Genomic DNA, 17,935 nt, shown 5'->3' on the forward strand with positions numbered 1-17,935 from the left:
ATCCGTCTGGCAGATAGGATCGGATGGTAGTCGGGTGTGTAAACGGACAGGCGGTCCATTTACATCCGACCACCCATAAGAGGAGAGCAGGCTGTGTATGATCTGCATAAGGGGAGTAGACACAGACTAGCCATCCGCCTGCCCAGCAGGGATCAGTGGACAGATTCCCCGCTGAGCAAGCGGACTCCAACAGAGTCCACCCCAAATGGAAGAGGCCTAAGTCTAGCAAAAAAGTTATTTTGGACATATTACTTTAAATTAGCCATACAAAGGGCAGCTAGGCAGACAGGGATATTTGAAACTACTCATAGACATGAGATAACAGTTGCCCAAAAAGAGAGATGATCTCTTGTCTATGTTCCGTGAATGCCAGCAAACTGGTTTTAGGAGGAATAGTCAACCGACTGATCATAAAATGAATACCTTAAAGCGGAGGCCCATCCACCCCTGCAGCTGCTGACTTTTAATAATAGGACATTTACTTGCCCTGGAGTCCAGCGATGTCGACACCGCAGCTGATATTTCCATCAGCTGTCGGGTGCTGCCACCGCCATTGCCAGTAAGGAAACCCGGTAGCGAAGCATTACGGCTTCAAGCAGGGTCCCTATTGCGCATTCGCTAGGCACCGCTGCGCATCTATTACTGGCCTCGGCCTGGTCTCCCGTAAGTAGGGACAGCATACCTGTCAAAGACAGGTATGCGCTCCCCCTTGAAAGGTGCCAAATGTGGCACCGGAGGTGGTGGGGGACAAACGAGCGGAAGTTCCACTTTTGGGTGGAACTCCGCTTTAATGTTAACTTCTGTGATAAGGGCTGCCGTAAGCATCTGCCAACACTGTTCTCCTGCTCCCTCTCTACACTCAATTGAATGCCTACATTCTTATAACCATGGACACCTTAGGACAAATGAAAATACGAAAGATGAAAAACTTTGCCATGTGAAGACCACGTGTGCTCACATATGTGGCCATTATACAACCATTGTTTGTCTTCTGCTTAAAAAAGCAGTTCTCTAGGGGTGACAATTGTTTGGATTGTACAGGGTTTTCCATAAATACAAGAAAAAAAAAAAAAAGTCAGGCCACTACCAAAGGTGACCATTGATATTATTATTATTATTATACAGGCTTTATATAGCGCTGACACCGTGTATGTAGGCTTTACAACATAAGGGCAGACAGTACTATTAGAATACAGTAAGAATCAGAGAGCCCTGCTCGTTAGAGCTTACAATCTAAGAGGAAGGGTCAAGAGATACAAAAGAGAATAGCTGAGGGGGATAAAATTATATAGAAAATAAATGTACAGTTGTTAGGTGGGGGCCAGATAGGCCTCTCTGAAGAGATGAGTTTTCAAGGATGGTCTGAAAGTGGACAGAATAGGAGATAGTTGTACAGATTGTGATACAGCGTTCCAGAGGATGGGAGACGCTCTGGAGAAGTCCTGGAGGTGAGCAAGGGATGAGGTGACAAGGGGGCTAGAAAGTAGAAGGTCTTTGGAGGAACGAAGAGAACAATTTGGTTGGTATTTTGATTCTAGATTAGTGATGTAGCTGGGGGTAGAGTTGTGGATGGCTTTGTAAGTAGTTGTTAGTATCTTGAATTTAATACGTTGGGTAAGGGAAGCCAGTGGGGGGGATTGGCAGAGAGGGGTAGCAGACACTGAATGGTTGGTAAGGTGGATGAGCCTAGCAGAAGCATTCATGGCGGACTGAAGAAAGGATAGCCTATGTAAAGGTAAGCCAATGAGGAGGGAGTTGCAGTAGTCGAGGCGGGAGATGACCAGGGAGTGAATTAGAAGCTTTGTGGTGTCACTGGTTCTTGGAGATGTTGTGGAGACAATGATTGGATGTGGGACCAAAAGGATAGTTCAGAGTCCAGGATTACACCTTGGCATGCAGGGTTGATAGTTGTGCCTTGATTTTGACAGAGAAATCAGGGGAAGGGGTACCTGGAGGGGGGGGGGGTATTATAAGCTCGGTTTTGGATAGATTGGGTTTTTGGAAGTGGTGTGACATCCAGGCCAATATGTCAGTTAGTAAATTAGTGTAATGTGTGAGGAGACTGATGGAGTGAGCTGAGGGGTAGAGAGAAAGAGAGAGAAATTTAAGTGTCATCAGTGTAGCTATGGTATTGAATATTAAATGACTGCCATTTCAGCCCAAAAATCTAACAGATATCAGCTACCTGCACACACTGTTGGCAGAGGCTCAAGGGGTAAAGTGATCATGAAGGATAGAAAGTTTTATCTGACTACTGCTGTCCCCCTGATAAACTGTACCAAAAAGGTATTTGAGTTACCCCTCCACACTCCATAAACTCCATGTCATGACTAACACAAAAGTACATAGTCATCTAGTTTCTTTGACCAGGCTCTGAATGTTTACGTGTATGATCTGATTAGAAGGGCCACCAATCCCAGCCAATCCAAAAAGTTACACATAGTAGCATCAAAGACTAACCAAAGTTTACAAATGCAAAGGCAAATCTTATGGCCAGCTATTCCACCAGAGGAGGAGAACGACCCATTTATTAGGTATGTGCTGGTTTTGTTAGTAGGGCAGAAACTAGTGCTCCATGATGGTTTCAAGGACAAGCAGATATTGGCTTTGGAGGTCTATCAGTATTCGGTGGACCTCAAAGTAGCCGTACTATTGCAGATCTGTCACCAAGGTTGACAGGAAGTGAATAGTTTGCACATCCTAATTTCGAAAGCAGCACCAAGAAAAAGAAATCCCTTTCAAAACTCAAGAAACTGCATGAGAATTAACCTTGTATAGTTCAAAATCCACTTGCTATGCTTGAAATCGGCCGCAATATCTGCATGTTTGGGGCTAGGTATGGCTGCCCTTAGTAATTTTTGGTCCTTAGTTGATTAACCCCTTAAGGAGAGGATTTCTTCATGGAACAATATCTAGAATCGCTAAATATTGAACTGAGTAAACAGATAAAATGACTTGCAGGGAATCTCAACAAATTGCCTACGTTTAACCTACAAATTCCAATAATGCCTTGAGGCTAAACAAATATCACGGAGCTGAACGGGTTAAGCCACCTGGCCCATTGATATGCCAATTTGTAAGGCAGTAGAAAGAACTGCAGACAGTCTCTATTCAGTGGGGTCACTTTAAAAGAGGCCAATTTCTAAGAGACAATAATCTCATCACAGTGGGAAAACACAGAACAGCAGGAACTGACCAGTGTAGGGCAGATAGCTAGTGGGGGCAGGGAAGAGACTAACCCCCATTGATTTAAACTCTGCTAAAAGATTTTTCACACTCTGGCTGTTGAATTAACCTTAAAAAAACATTTTACTTTACTGATTTTTTCTTAACACAAGTAAGGACCCTGCTACGCTTTCAGCTGACACAGACAAGTAAGGGTTAAGGACATCATGATGCCAGCGAGGTGACAGAGCAAAATGCTGGAGCCAGAAGTAAGAAGTGGAAACTTTGTCTGTGTGAGCTCCAAACTGTCTGGATTCTAACTCAAGTGAAGTGGAAGCCAAATTCTCCATACGTCATTATCACTGAAAGAAAAATGTACAAACCCTTTTCTATTTAGCCTCCCAAAAAGGGGCCACGACAGTATAGGAAACCGGACAATAAGAAAGTTGTGTGCTTTCACCTACAGTTTACCATTCCTGCATTGTCTACAACAAATTAAAAAAATGTGACTGCATTCTATGTATCAGCGAGATTCCTCGTCCGGTAGATCAACCACAGCTGGGAAAGTCTGGACACTACTTTCATCGGGGCTCGTGCACGCGGAACTTAGGAGTGCCACTTATACAGGCGTCAAAGTACAGCTCCTGAAAGGTGGACATATACACCATCACATATATCTCTGACTAGGAGAGCTACATCCAATACCAGAAAAAAAGAAAAAAGTCAGACATTAATCGTTGGCCCTGCGAATGGAAAAATGGCACAGAATCAGCGTTATCCCTTTCAGTAGGTGTTGAAGAAAGAAAATGTGAATATTTGGATCACAGCCTTCCTTACAGACTGCCTGATGTTTTACTATCCCTGATTAGTTTGGCAGAGGCCTCGCTAAACTTTCCTGGGCCCAAATGCAAAATGTGAACTAGAGCCCCAGAGGATATGCTTCTTATTAATAAAATCTATCACACACACAACTGGCGCACTCACTACTAGTGCACACAAAGGCCTTTTCTGGCTGATTAACACATGACACTTCCATTGGTGCAATGAGGAATAAAGAGATAAGTTTTTTGAGAGAGGGTCTTGTCTGGTTTATTGTTACTGATTAAACGGTGATAAAACAGTGAACATTCAATTATTTGTTCGGCTTTATTAAGCACTGATTAATGCAGGCTCAGTGCCAGCGCACATAGTAAACAATTGTTTTCCATTTGCCCTTTTCACACCAGAATGCGGCGTTAAGGTGGGTTATGGTACAGTATGTAAACGTGCAGAAATGTACCGCATCTCACCCCAGATCGTGACAGTGCATCTCCCCACTCTGCCTCAGAGCTGCGGTGCATAGATATGATCATCGGTCAAACTTTGATCAGTCAGTCATTCAAACGGGAGGTGAAATGCTGTGTACAGGTGTGTATAGTTTTGTATAAATGTCTATGGGCCCATTCACATAGTTCCATATGGGGCTGCAAAGTTCCCTGCGTTGAGCGGTAAAATTGTAAATCATTAATACAGCCTTTTGGCTGCTACCATCTGACTGCTTCCTAGCAACCAGGGATGCTAGGCAGTAGGGGCCAGTCAGGTGTGCAAGCAGCGTTGCAGGCGCTGCTGACTACACATTTTTCATACTGTTGAATGACCAATAGTGCCCCATGTAGGTGGTTTGTACATGTGTAAAGCAGCCCATAGATTATGCAATTTTCTTTCCTTCCAAAAGAAAATGGCTAGGATCCCCCATCGACACATTCCATGTTGATGGGGGAATCATTCCTGCAGTGCTAGTGTGTTCTGTTGGCGGGGAGCCTTCCTTGCAGCCAGAACACAATGGTCACTGCTGGTGGCTATAGCAGCCAATAGTGATCACATGAACTAAATCCAACTGGCTGGTTGTACTGAAGTCAATTGTTGGATCGACTTCAGTACAACCTGCCTGCCTATAGATGGGTCGAGTCTTGGCCGGTCCCTGCTGAACCGGATGAGATTCGATCTATGGCTGGCTTAACTTTTACATGTATCAAGAGGCACAGACTGATAAAACCACAGGAACTTGCTGCCAGCATTATGAAATAGTTACTCCCATGTGAACAAGGCCTAAGCATGCAGGCTGGTGTGAATAAAAGTCAAAAGATGCCCCATTTTCTATTGATGATAGGAAAGACTGCTACTTTGGGTGTTTAAACAATTGAGATTATGCATTTTTTGCTTTAACAGAGCTGAAAAACAGCACAGGCAGAGAGCAGACTTCTGGCATTATATCAACTGATATACATATATATATATATATATATATTTTTTTTTTTTTTTTTTAACTCCACAACAGATATAGCAAAACAGTTTTAATGGTATATTTAGCAGACAAAAAAGGAAATGTTATTGGTTTTATAAACATTTTAGGCATCTGAAACTGAGCTGTCATTTCACTTATTGTCCATGTGTTTTAGCTGAAGGGAGTAGTTGGGTCCCAACAGGCACAAGCTTTGGCAGATGTCAATCACTCAAGTAGCACGGAGGGGCCCAAGACTTCCCAAGAAAGGCAGAGCCAACAGACCTAGAACTGCAGTGTTATAGGTTGTACTAGAGCTGCACAATTAATCATTAAAAAATCGTGATCTCAATTCAACCCCCCTGACTATCTCTATTGCAGAGTTTGACAATTCATTCATATAACAAGTGGAGAGACTTATCTGCTCACTCAGCTGTCAAAAGAAAACATCTGGGCAGTCTGCCAAGTTTTTAACATGAAACATTGTAACTAACTCTTCCTTCTTAGATCAAAGGGATAAACTTCTGTGTGGAAAAAAAAATCCAGGCAGTCTGCCAAGTTTTCAAACAACTTCTAAATGCAGGAAGTTTAACCACTTAAAGTCTAAATCTTTTTCCTACACTTGTTTCTTAAGTTAAAAATCAATATTTTTTCATAGAAAGTTACTTGGAACCCCCAAACGTTATATATAATTTAGCAGAGACCCTAGGAAATAAAATGTCAATTGCTGCAATATTTTATGTCACACTGTATTTACCCAGCAGTCTTTCAAAGGCATTTTTTTAGGAAAAAATACACTTCATTGAATTAAAAAAAAAACCAATAACGAAACAGTAAAGTTAGCCCAATTTTTTTGTTTTAACGTGAAAGATGATGTTACGCCGCGAGAATCGTGAGATAATCGTGATCTATCCTCTAAGCCAAAAAATCGTGATTCTCATTTTAACCAGAATCGTGCAGCTCTAGGTTGTACTGTCCCTAGTGTAACACTACATTTACAATTGGATTTAATAAATAAAGTATGCAAAAACAGATTTGTCAAATCTTAAACATTTACGTATAGTCAAGATATACTTAATCTTAGTAAATTCAAAGATAAGCTATCAAGATAAAAGTGTGAGGACTGCCATTGCACAAAATGATGCATTTCTGGCTCTCAGGCTCAGCTTTTGTGTTTAAAATGTTTGGAGTCTCTGGTGACTGACCCATAACACACATGCAGCCAGTAATGTCAGAATTGAGTATTTGCTATAGCAAGGCAACAATACCTTTGGCTCCAGGTCTCCAACGTACAGGAAGCGTCAGGACGCAACCCCCCCCCCCCCCCCCAAAAAAAAAAATATCCAGCTTCAAGTAAATTTTCTATTATGGGAAAAAATGCAACATTAAAGTGCTTTCCCAAACATAGTTCTAAGACACACCAAAATGGGGTTCACTACTGACATCTCTTCCCTTATGGCCATCCTGGTCATGAATGTGAGACAGCCAAACTACAAGGAAGCAGCACCTCACATCTGAGAAGCTCGGGTAGCCTGACCTCTTCAACCATATTTGCACTAATAAAGAAACCATTAATGTGCACCAACTGTACGTCTATTAAAGTAGAATTCCAGCCTCAATCTAACTAGTCTTAAAAATGCCCCTCCTAACACCTTTGTTGACTAACCCGTGTGTAAAAGTAAAAATAAATAAAAAAGATGTGTAAACTTCCCTATTCTCAGCTCACTCTGGTCATGTGATCCCATGTGTCAGCCCGCGGAGGCTGCAGGGGGAAGGAAAGAGCACTCAACAGCTGGAAATTCCTGGGAGTGATGACATCACCCATAGGCACCCATGTCCCCGCCATTGTCCGCACAGCTCTCTTCTCCTTTGCAGCCACTGCTGGCTGACCCAGGGGAGCAGGATCACATGACCTGACCAGAGTGGACTGGAAATAGGAAGTATATACTTCCTTTTTTTTTTTTTACACAGGTTAGTCAGCATAGGTGTCGGGAGGGGGGAGGAGACATTTTTAAGATTAGGTAATTGGGCTGGAATCCTACCTAAAAGTGGTACTAAACCCAATAGCAAAGATTTATTATATTCCAGCTTACCAATTCTTAGATGTGATGGCTGCATTACATTCCCCTTTAGGTTTTCTTTACTCTATTTTTCATCTGGTGATCCAGCCAGCAAGTCTGTTGTATTTCAAAAGCATAAGCTCTCCAGCATAATGTATCAGTTTACATGGATGAAACAAACCATTTAACACTGACAGGGGGTAGCTAAAATGATCCGCTTTTATTTAGTCATGTAAAACCTTTATCCCAAAAGGAAAAAACTGTTTGCTGTAACTGATTATAAAGTTGTGAGTTGGAGTTTGGCTTTAGTTCGTTAGATTCAAATACTAACACATTTAACACTACCCTCCCCCCAGGCTGGCAATGCTGCTGTGCCTCTTCTGCTCATTCCTCCAGAGTTGTGTCTCACTAATACAGCAGGTGTGTTACTGGCCAGATCACCAGGGGAAAACAGAGGGAAAAAACAAAAGAAAACTGATGCAGCCACCACTTCTAATGATAGGTAAGCTTCAATATAATACATTTTAGGTTTTGTGCTTAATACCGCTTTAATTTTGATTTCATGTAAACCAGTGTCTTAGTTCTAGTCTTTTGAGGTTAATGACATTAACTAGCCCCTTCCCCCGCTCTCCATCCTGAAACATTCCCCACAGCAGCTGGGAGATGAGGAGGAAAGCCAGCAGGCAGAAGAGGGGGAGCCTGGGCAGTAGGGGGAATCAGCACCGCACGTAGTGATCAGGGTGTGCCCAGGCACTCCTGGCACACCCCTGCGCACACCTATGTATATACTATAAGGAAACAATTGAGTCATCTAAAAGTTCCTTATTTTAGCACTGGCTGAACGTCAGTGTATAGTCAGCTGTAGTACCATTGCAAATACCTGTTGATCCTACCAGTGAAGTCCACCTGATGCAGCTTTCTCTAATGCATCAGTGGCAACAATGCTGCTCTGCTCCTAAATTCAGAGCAGAGTTTCCACTCCCCTGTGGGTGGGGCCTGTGTGCACTACAGTGGGATGGAAAAAAAGCGGGTCATGGCAATTAGCAATGTCACTGCCAATTCAGAATCCCTAACCATTGTGATTTGTAACGTCTGGGAGGAGGAGCGCGTGAGATACAGATGAAGTTTTTGGATCAGTCAGGGTAGGTAGGTAAAGGAAGTTTCTGTTTTACGTTATGAGGCTTGTACATAACATATTAGCTGGAGTTGTTACTTGTTTAGATTGTCATACAGAAGCACTGCATGAGGCCATTTGATCAGCGAATTCTCAGTGACGTGAAGTCAGATCTACAGATCAGCATCAAGTTCCTAAAGTACTGAAGCCATGCGGTCTGCATGACAACCAGGGAACATGCATTTTCAGATGAGATCAGCAATGGCAGCCTTATTATTCTCTATGTACAGGTTTCCTTTATGCAAGGCCTTCTACATGAAACTCCCACTAGCACCTTTAGCATGATAATCACACATGATGCACATTGTATATATTGATACATTTTATTTTAACATGTGCAACCATCTAGCCAAAGTACCCACAGCTAGAAGTAACAATAATAATATGTAAATGTAACACAAAAACATAAATGAAAGATGATATTCTCCATTTAACACTGTTATTTTCAGTAAACTTTCTGTTTTCAAAACTGGCCAAACACACTTTACCAAAACAGTAAATACAATATCTGTAAACATTTCAAAGCAGCATTGCTATGAATCCCTTGACAGATCCGAGTCCGGCATCTATCAGAGTGGAGATCCAGGAAGCTGCAGCCCAGAAGGTGGTCCTTCACTCTCCAGTGATATCTATGAATTGTCACTTCATGCAACTGCAGCATCCGGATACAGACTCTCCACCAATAGCAGCCAGGCCTTGTACGTCAATGGAAACTCATTTATCTTTCCAATTCCCATTCCCCGGCACACAGAAGATCACACACTATTCCCAGGAAGATGCAGAAGCCCTTGTCAGCATTTTTAAGATAAAAAGTAGCAAAAAGGTAACTCAAGCCCCTAAAAATATCTGAATATATGAAAGTCTCCCTAATTCTGGGGATTCAGTGAGCCCCACAAAGACCAGTGACAGTTTACTAACTGCAAGGTGGAAGAACCAGAAGTAAACCAATAATAAAGCTTTGTAAACTTCACATACAAAGCGGTACTGGAATGTCTTAAATGGGGTTAAAATAAAAGCAACAAAAAGTAAAATAATTTACATGCCTTCCCCATCAAAAATAAAGACTGGTGAGCAGTCATAGATATAGTATGTATTGCCATGAATGACATTGTTTATTGTTCTGGTATTATGCTTGTGATGGGAAGGGGAAGGTGGAAAAGGAACATATGGGGACCACTTATGACTGTTGTGATACTAAATAGCACTTGTCCTCTCCGTAACACCTTGATGACCACAGAGGCCTGCTAGGTGCTGCAGTCTTTACTGCTAAGGATGATGGGACCGCCTTTCCAAACCCCTTACCATAGCATCATGACACCATGCACTGCATCTCTCCACCCACAATAAGCCATACAGTCAATACCCAACTGATCGAAAAGTCCTCTCCACCTCACACCCCCTCCTCTTTACCCCTAAGAAGAAAGCCACTTACCCACAAGTTCATTCCAACCAGTCCTCCCCCTAGCCCTCCGCTTCTTCTGTGGCACAGGGGGACCACATAGGTCTCAAAGCACTTCCAGGCAACGCCGAACAAAAGCCAGGCAGACTCAAGTCTTTAATTTCAGCAGCACAAGCCGGGCAGTAGCCACCACCATCACCACCACCACCATGCTGCCTCTCTCCCTCCCCTCTAAGGACACCCTGCTCTCTTCCTCTCTACTGCCTGTCCAGCTACTGCACAACACTCATCAATTATTAATTGCTTGTCTCCAGATTTCCAGGCAAAACCAATAACAGATGGGCTCCCTGCTAATGGCTCAGTGTGTAGCAGCCAACTGGCTGTGTGTGTTTGCAGCCTCCAGAGACAATGAGAAGAATCAGGTTAAGCCTCCTAACTTCACACATGCCCAGGCAGACACAATGTAGTCCCCCCCAGTGCAGCACTGCAGTCTCAGCCCCGGCCAGGGGAACAAGACGGATCTCAACAGGGTTTTGTCTCACCTCAGCACCATGCGGCAGGAATTCTCAAGCCTTTCCTTTCCACACTCTGTGTCTACAGAGCTTTGCTGTTTTCTGTTACACACATTCACCATACACACACACATACACACATTCACACTCAGGCAGCCTCAGTCATTTGCCAGAAGGCAGAGAGGAGAGACAGAGGAGGAGGAGGGGGGTGTAGTGGGAGAGAAAGGGAGGAAAAAAAAAAAAAAAAAACCAAGCAGCAGCTCACATTACAAAACTTACACCGAGGGGAGGTGCTAGGCACTATCCTTTAACCCTTTCACCAGCACAGGCCACTATGGGGCGAGGGGCGAACACACAGCCCACCGCACTTAGGAGACAACATTCAACAGCAAAATACATTACACCACTGATTGGAAAAAAAAGAAATGTGGGGTGTCTGACAAGCCCTCCCCTCTTTTTCACACACTCCTCCCCGAACTTAGGATACCACTGACTGGGGCTGACTGCCATTCAAGACATGATGGCACAGACCACACTCATTCACTACAAATGCTTTTCTGTGCTCCCTCTGCAGCCAGATAGTCTGGGAAAAGGGCATGCAAATGAGGCCAGCTGCACAATGCCCGACATACACTGTGCTCAAAGTACAGGGAGCAAAACATATGCCATGATAAAAGGTGCCCACAGCTTCTGTATGTAATGCCAGTGCAATCACATTGAAATACTAGACATTAGGAATAAGCAGCCAGTGACCCAGAGCAGCCTATTTCAACTGGGGTGCCTTGAGGTTTATTCAAGGGTGCCTTGGCATAATACTGAAAAATTGTCCATAAATTGTATACAAGCTGGCGTGTGGATGAAGACTGCCATTTAGTTACACTAAGCCACAGGTTTTCATTGTGCACCATTTCAATCTTCTAGCTGCCAGCGTCTTAATGACCAATGACATCATCAGTCGATAAGGAGGATGTCATTCACCTGCATAGCATTCTTGTTTGACCCTCCCCTGCCCCTCTCCATCAGCGTTTGGGTCACATTATCATGATTGAGGGAGAAGAGAAACACCGGCATACTGGTCAGTACCAGTTTGCAAAATTCTATTTGCTTTAGAAGAATAAATCACCTCTAACATTGGGTGTCCTCCTTGGACTTGTGGATGTTGAATTATATAAAATGATTAGAATCATATTTATATTTTAGAATGGGGTGCCTCAAGACTGTCCATAATGTTTAAAGGGTGCCTTGACTGAAAAAAGGTTGAGAAGCACTGATCTAGAGGTCAATACAATTATTAATTGTGAAGGAAGTGACACCAGCTGTCGCTCACCAATCATCTGTGAGTCAAATGACAAGGCCAGACTGGATATAGGCTAATCACCCTATCGGTATCTTATACCAGTAGTTTACAGCAAACTGCAGGTCAAAGAAAGTTAAGACCCCTTTCACACTGGGGCGTTTTTCAGGCATTTTAGCGTTAAAAAAAGCACCTGTAAAGCGCCTGAAAGAAGCCTCATCTGCAATCCCAGTGTGAAAGCCCGAGCCCTTTCACACTGTCAGCGCCCGAAAAACGCTGGTAAAGCGCCGCTTATGACCCCTTTCAAACTGGGGCGTTTTTCAGGAGCTGGCAGTGTGAAAGGGCTCGGGCCATCGGCGCACCCAGCCCGGTGGCAAAAACGCGAATGAGCTGCAAAGAAGCTGCTTGCAGGACTTTTTTTTGACGCCCTGCCAGTGCAGCGCCCCAGTGTGAAAGCACTCGGGCTTTCACATTGGGGTTGCATGAGGCTTCTTTCAGGTGCTTTACAGGCGCTTTTTTAAACGCTAAAGCGCCTGAAAAACTCCCCAGTGTGAAAGGGGTCTCAGTGTGAAAGCACTCTGGCTTTCAAATTGGTATTGCAAATGAGGCTTCTTTCAGACGCTTTTTTAACCCTAAAGCGCCTGAAAAACGCCCCAGTGTGAAAGGGGTCTAAGGACCTGTGCACACTAGAATGCTGTGTGGGAAATAGGGTTGCCACCACATCTCTTTAAAACCAAATACAAATTAATTACACAGGTGCTGTGGCTGATTAAGGTGGTAATTAAACTCACATGGCGCCTTATCTGCATTAATAGCAGATTAATTTATTATTAATTTAATTAATATTAAATTAGCCTCAGAACCGGTGTAATTATTATTATAAAAAGGTACTTGTATAGTGCTGTCAATTTACACAGCGCTTTACATATACATTGTGCATTCACATCGGTCCCTACCCTCAAGGAGCTTACAATCTAAGGTCCCTAACTAACATTCATATACTAGGGCCAATTTAGATAGAAGCCAATTAACCTATCAGCATGTCTTTGGAGTATGGGAGGAAACCGGAGTACCCGGAGGAAACCCACACAGGCACAGGGAGAACATGCAAACTCCAGGCAGGTAGTGTCATGGTGGGATTCGAACCAGCGATCCTTTTTACTGCTAGGCAAGAGTGCTACCCACTACACCACTGTGCCACCTGAATTCATGTGCGTTTGGGTTTAAAGATGTAGTAAAGCCCGCTTTGTGATTTTTACCTACACGTAAACCTATAATAAGGCTTATTATAATATCTCCTAAGTGTGCGCTGTTTAGGAGATATTCACCCTGGATGCTGCCGGTGACGTCACCGCACGGGAGGAGTGACGTCATTGCGGCTCCGGCCAATCACATAGCCAGAGTGTGTGAACCCAGAAGGAAGACCGGGGAAGATGTCAGCACGCTGCTGGAAGGCTTCGTTCCAAGGTAAGTATTTCATAATGTGTTAGTGTGCGATGCATACTAGCACATTATGCAATTGCGCAATGCATACTAGCACATTATACAATTGCCTTACAGGTGTGTTTTTTTTTTTTTAACCAGTGGTAGTTTACTACTGCTTTAAAGGGATAAGGTGGCAACCCAAGTCGGAAACCCGCATTCCCTGCCAGCTTCCTGCACCACATTCAAATCACACTGCCCTTGCCATCTGCGGCAGGTGTCAGTGCAAAGTTAACAACAACTCAAATGAAGGTTGCAAACGCAGTGCATTTGCCCACATTAGGTTGCATGGTAGAAATGTATGCAATGTGTTTCCAAAAGTAGTGCATGTACTACTTGTGGTGCGGTGCTGTGTGATTTCAGCCCATTCATTCTAGCATGGCACAGAACTGCATGTGAATCACACAGAAACACACAGCGTGGTCCTGTGCGATTCACATTCCGTTCCTAGAGTGAAGGGGGCCTCAAAGAGTTGATTTACTAAAGACAAATAGCCTGTGCACTTTGTAAGGGCAGTTGCACCTATATTCTTCAGAGCTTAGTGAATGTGGTGAAGCTTTACTTCGTAAAGAATACCCAATCAGGTGCAAGGAAATAATAATTGGATTGGATGAGAGAAATCAACAGAGCTTCACCACATTCACTAAGCTCTGGGAAATATAAATGCAACTGCCCTTGCAAAGTGCACAGTCTATTTGCCTTTAGTTAGTAAATCAATCCCAAAATGTTCTGGTAACTTTACAAGTGCTCATGAAAACATTCTTGACAGGTCACAATGTAGCAATAGTTTAATTAAAAATATTCTCCACCTTTTATCATAAAAAAATGCATCCTTGAGCTCTAGTGACTCTGCCTAGGCTCAGATGTCATCCGTCTGCTACAGGCAGGAGAAGCACTTCTCTCTCCCCGTGATCAGAATGTACATTTTAAATGTAGCAAGTCATAAGAGGAGAGGCTGCAGCTGGGGCTGATCTGTGTCAGACACTTGTGAACAAAAGTAAAAAAAGGCACAGCCATCAGGATTTGTTTGCCGACTGTATGATGCATGAACAGACATGGCTCTGTGCAAATAAGCGCATTGTCAGATGGAGCACTGTGATCTCAGCAAGAGAAATATTACTTAACAGGAATTTGAAAGGAAACCTGTGCTAAAGGGAATTTGTAGATTGCTACTGCTGACTAAAAATCGCAGTTATCTGGCTATTATGCGGATACATTTAGCACTGTCTAGTTGGAGACCCCCCAAAACAAGTGTGCAGATAGTGAGATCTAGGTTCCCTTGGACTTTACCTACGGTTTGTTCTAGGTCAGGCAACAAGCATTTTCAGAAGGAGTTGGAGGAATGTCAGCTGTCATTATTATGTTGGATCAGGTCTACTTTACATAAGTGTTCCCTTGTTTCATAACTTGTCAGGCCGAGTCTACAAACTGCTGCTGTGTCATGATAGGTGATGGTGGAACACAAGTGCTGAGCACACATGGGCACCGGCTAGATAATCCATATAAAGTTGTAACTGGAAACTTTTCAGACCAAATATTTCTGGAATAGCCCGATATAGCCTAGGTGCAGATATCGTCATTCCATTCCCCAGATTTGTGTATAAAAATAACCAGAGGGCCAATTCAGCTTCTGAGCCATAAGGAATAAACTGGGAAAACTTTTCTTCCCCGATTTCCTCTAATATCGCTCTCTTTGCACCTGAAGCTGGCCGTACATGGTTAGAAAATCCAGCGAAGGATCATTTGAAAATAGAAAACAATCTTCCCATGCATTCATTTCCCCGATCATCTACATATTTTCATTTGTTTTCAACATTTAAGTATCATTTTTTTGTTTGATCCAGGTTAAACTGTTGCACTTTTTGTTTTTTGATCAATTTCACTGCTCATTTGTTCAAACAAAATTTTCCAACATGACAGTTCATTTTTTTTTCCCTTGATGAATTAGATATCGATTGTCGAATTGAGCACATTAAACATTAGAAAATGGAACGATTGTTTGGTTCTCTGGATTTTTTTGTTCGATAGTCTACCCATCCATGGCCAGCTTTAGTCCCTTTTGCCCCTCTTTCCTTCCTTGGTTACACCTCTGTCCAGAGAGATGGGCTAACCTCCCTTTTTATTCCCTGTGTGAATGAATATGACTAGCAATAGCTGGTTATACAAATTGCTTGGGATCATTGCTCACCAGCAGTATATATGGTGGGTTCATTGTCAAAGGAAAGGAATCCCACTCCTTGGAATGACTTGCTCTTTATTGGAGGTGGGGGTGGGAGGTTTACTACATGAATCAGGCCAGATAGAAGCAGAAGCTGCAATTCAATAGGAGCAATGCTGAGCCTATACTCCACAGTTCACAAAACCATTCTGCTACTTTGTAAAATAGCAGCTCAAATGTTTCTGTGGTTTTCAAAACAGGGAAGTGTTTGTAAATGTAGAACTTCCTTTACAAATCTAATTGGACAAGTGAGAGTCAACAAAGTTGAACAAACCAGAGTAAAGAATTATAGCAATTAGGACAAAGACCATAAATTATCAGCTTGTTATTTCTCAGCCAATGGTATATGAACCCAGGGAAGACTGATGACAGATTCAGGATATTCCATTTAAAGTTTCTGCAAATACGGCATATAAGAAGAAAAGAAAAATCCTAATTTATAGTTAAAAGCAAGAGGTTGCTTGGAGAATATAAATAATTAGATGGAACAGTAAATGTATATAGGAGCACTGGAGATGACCTACACACCATGGGTTACTTTATAAGCATTGACTTCCAATAAAATAGACGTTCTGCTTCAAACCTGGCCTACATGGCAGGAATCGTCCAAACTTCACACCATGGGTGGTCCTGTTGGCACCATCTGGCTTGACAAAAGTTGATTTTTCTATAGATTTTTGACAAAGAAGCAGGGTGGAAAATTGTCAGTTGAATAGTGGCTGAATCCAATCAGATGCAGTCACTGTTAGGGTGTTCTGACAGCTACAGACTGTTAGAATACAAACAAATAGCTGGCAGAGGAGATTTCTTCATGCTGATTAGCATGGATAGAGGAATCTATTAGATCAGTGGCTATCAACCCTGTCCTCAGGGCCCACTAACAGGCCAGGTTTGCAAGACAACTGAAATACATCACAGGTGATCTCATTTGCTGCTCAGGGATTGCAATATTCTAGTCTGCATCTCCCCAAGGTAATAGATTAGGCTCCATTCACATCTATGCATGTTGCTTTTGAGCGTTTCTGCAGTGCTTTTTCCGATGCTTGCCGCGTTTTTGAACATGTGTTTTTTGCAGCGTTTTTGCCGTTGCAGTTTTTTTTATACTGTATACAGTGTAAAAAAAAAAAAAAAGGAAAAAAAACGCGGCAAAAACACGGTAAAAATGTGGCAAAAACGCAGTACTTGCGTTTTGGATGCAGGTCCATTCAATTCCCTTACATGCAAAACGCTGCATTTTGCATGAAAAAGTGTCCCCGACCCTTTCCAAAAACGCAGAGGCACAAAAATGCATTGTTGTGAACATGTTCCATAGGAATGCATGTTAAAAAATTCCCATGCATTTCTGCAAAATGCATCAAAAAATGCATTAGTGTGAATAGAGTCTAAAACCTGGCCTGTTAGTAGGCCCTGAGGACAAGGTTGATGACCACTGTATTAGATTGTTCTGCTTCAGCCCCCACTAAATCAATACGTGTATAGCTAGCCTCACATTCACACCAGAAATTGTGCATTTTTGACGGCATGTGTACATGCATGCGAATCCGTGCATTTGAAGCACGTTCCCTGCATTTGTGTTGTGGAAAAATGCAGCATGCTTTACTTTCTTTTTTTTTACCGCGCTAAAATGACGTGCACTATGCCCATAGGATTACCTTGATTTTGGCCTGTCTATGCAGCTGGAGTGCAGTTCAAAATACATCCAACTGCATTCAGTGTGAAAGGGCCCTTAAAGCTCTAAGTAACTTAGACCCCACTTATTTGACAGAACCTCTAATTCCCCATACTCCATCATACTCACATCGCTCCTCAGGGAAAAAAAATTGTCCGAAGTCTTAAAATGTTTTGGATCTTGTGCATTCTATCATGCAGCACACTCTCCCTCTCATCCATTGTCCTGGAAGCATCCTCTGTGACTGTTTTTCAAAGCAGACGTAAGACACATCTATTCACCCAGGCTTATAGCTACACCTTACAAATCCTCTTCAAATTCCAGTGCCAATTTGATAAGCACTTGGAGTACCCAGGGAGAAAGGGCCCATAGAAATACTATAATAAAGTAAACCATTTTTATACAGTAACAGCTGAAGAAAGGTAGAAAGATTCATGCAGGCACTGGAAGGGGTACACACATACTTGATGTCTATGCTATAATGTGGTACTTGAAATAATGTTGAGAAATGAGAATTGCTGCCTACATTCAAGAAACTGCAGATAGAGTAAAGCTGCATAAGTTGGGCTCCCTCTAGTGGAAAAACAAAGAAGGACAGCCTTTTATATGAGCCTAGTTTTTGACCTGGATGTGTAATGAACAATCATCCCTGTCAATCACCTTAAAAAAAATGTAATGGCTGTTTCATACTCTGCCCTTCCA

General features: G+C 42.8%; 1 protein-coding gene across 14 annotated transcripts in view; it reads right to left on the reverse strand.

The window, feature by feature from the left end:
- Positions 1 to 17,935, reverse strand: part of ZMIZ1 (zinc finger MIZ-type containing 1) — a 479,832-nt gene that overhangs the window by 78,777 nt on the left and 383,120 nt on the right. The window contains exon 1 of one of the 14 annotated variants that reach the window (XM_073596829.1): positions 10,850 to 10,982. The exons of 11 other annotated variants lie outside the window; for them this stretch is intronic. The gene's annotated coding sequence lies outside the window, so the exon portion shown is untranslated. Of the gene's footprint in view, positions 1 to 10,091; positions 10,548 to 10,600; positions 10,778 to 10,849; positions 10,983 to 17,935 lie in introns of those variants that run through there. 2 more of the 14 variants (XM_073596825.1, XM_073596827.1) reach the window with 2 other exon arrangements.

The sequence above is a fragment of the Aquarana catesbeiana genome, linkage group LG08 (assembly GCF_042186555.1).
Source record: "Aquarana catesbeiana isolate 2022-GZ linkage group LG08, ASM4218655v1, whole genome shotgun sequence".
Taxonomy (NCBI): Eukaryota; Metazoa; Chordata; class Amphibia; order Anura; family Ranidae; genus Aquarana; species Aquarana catesbeiana.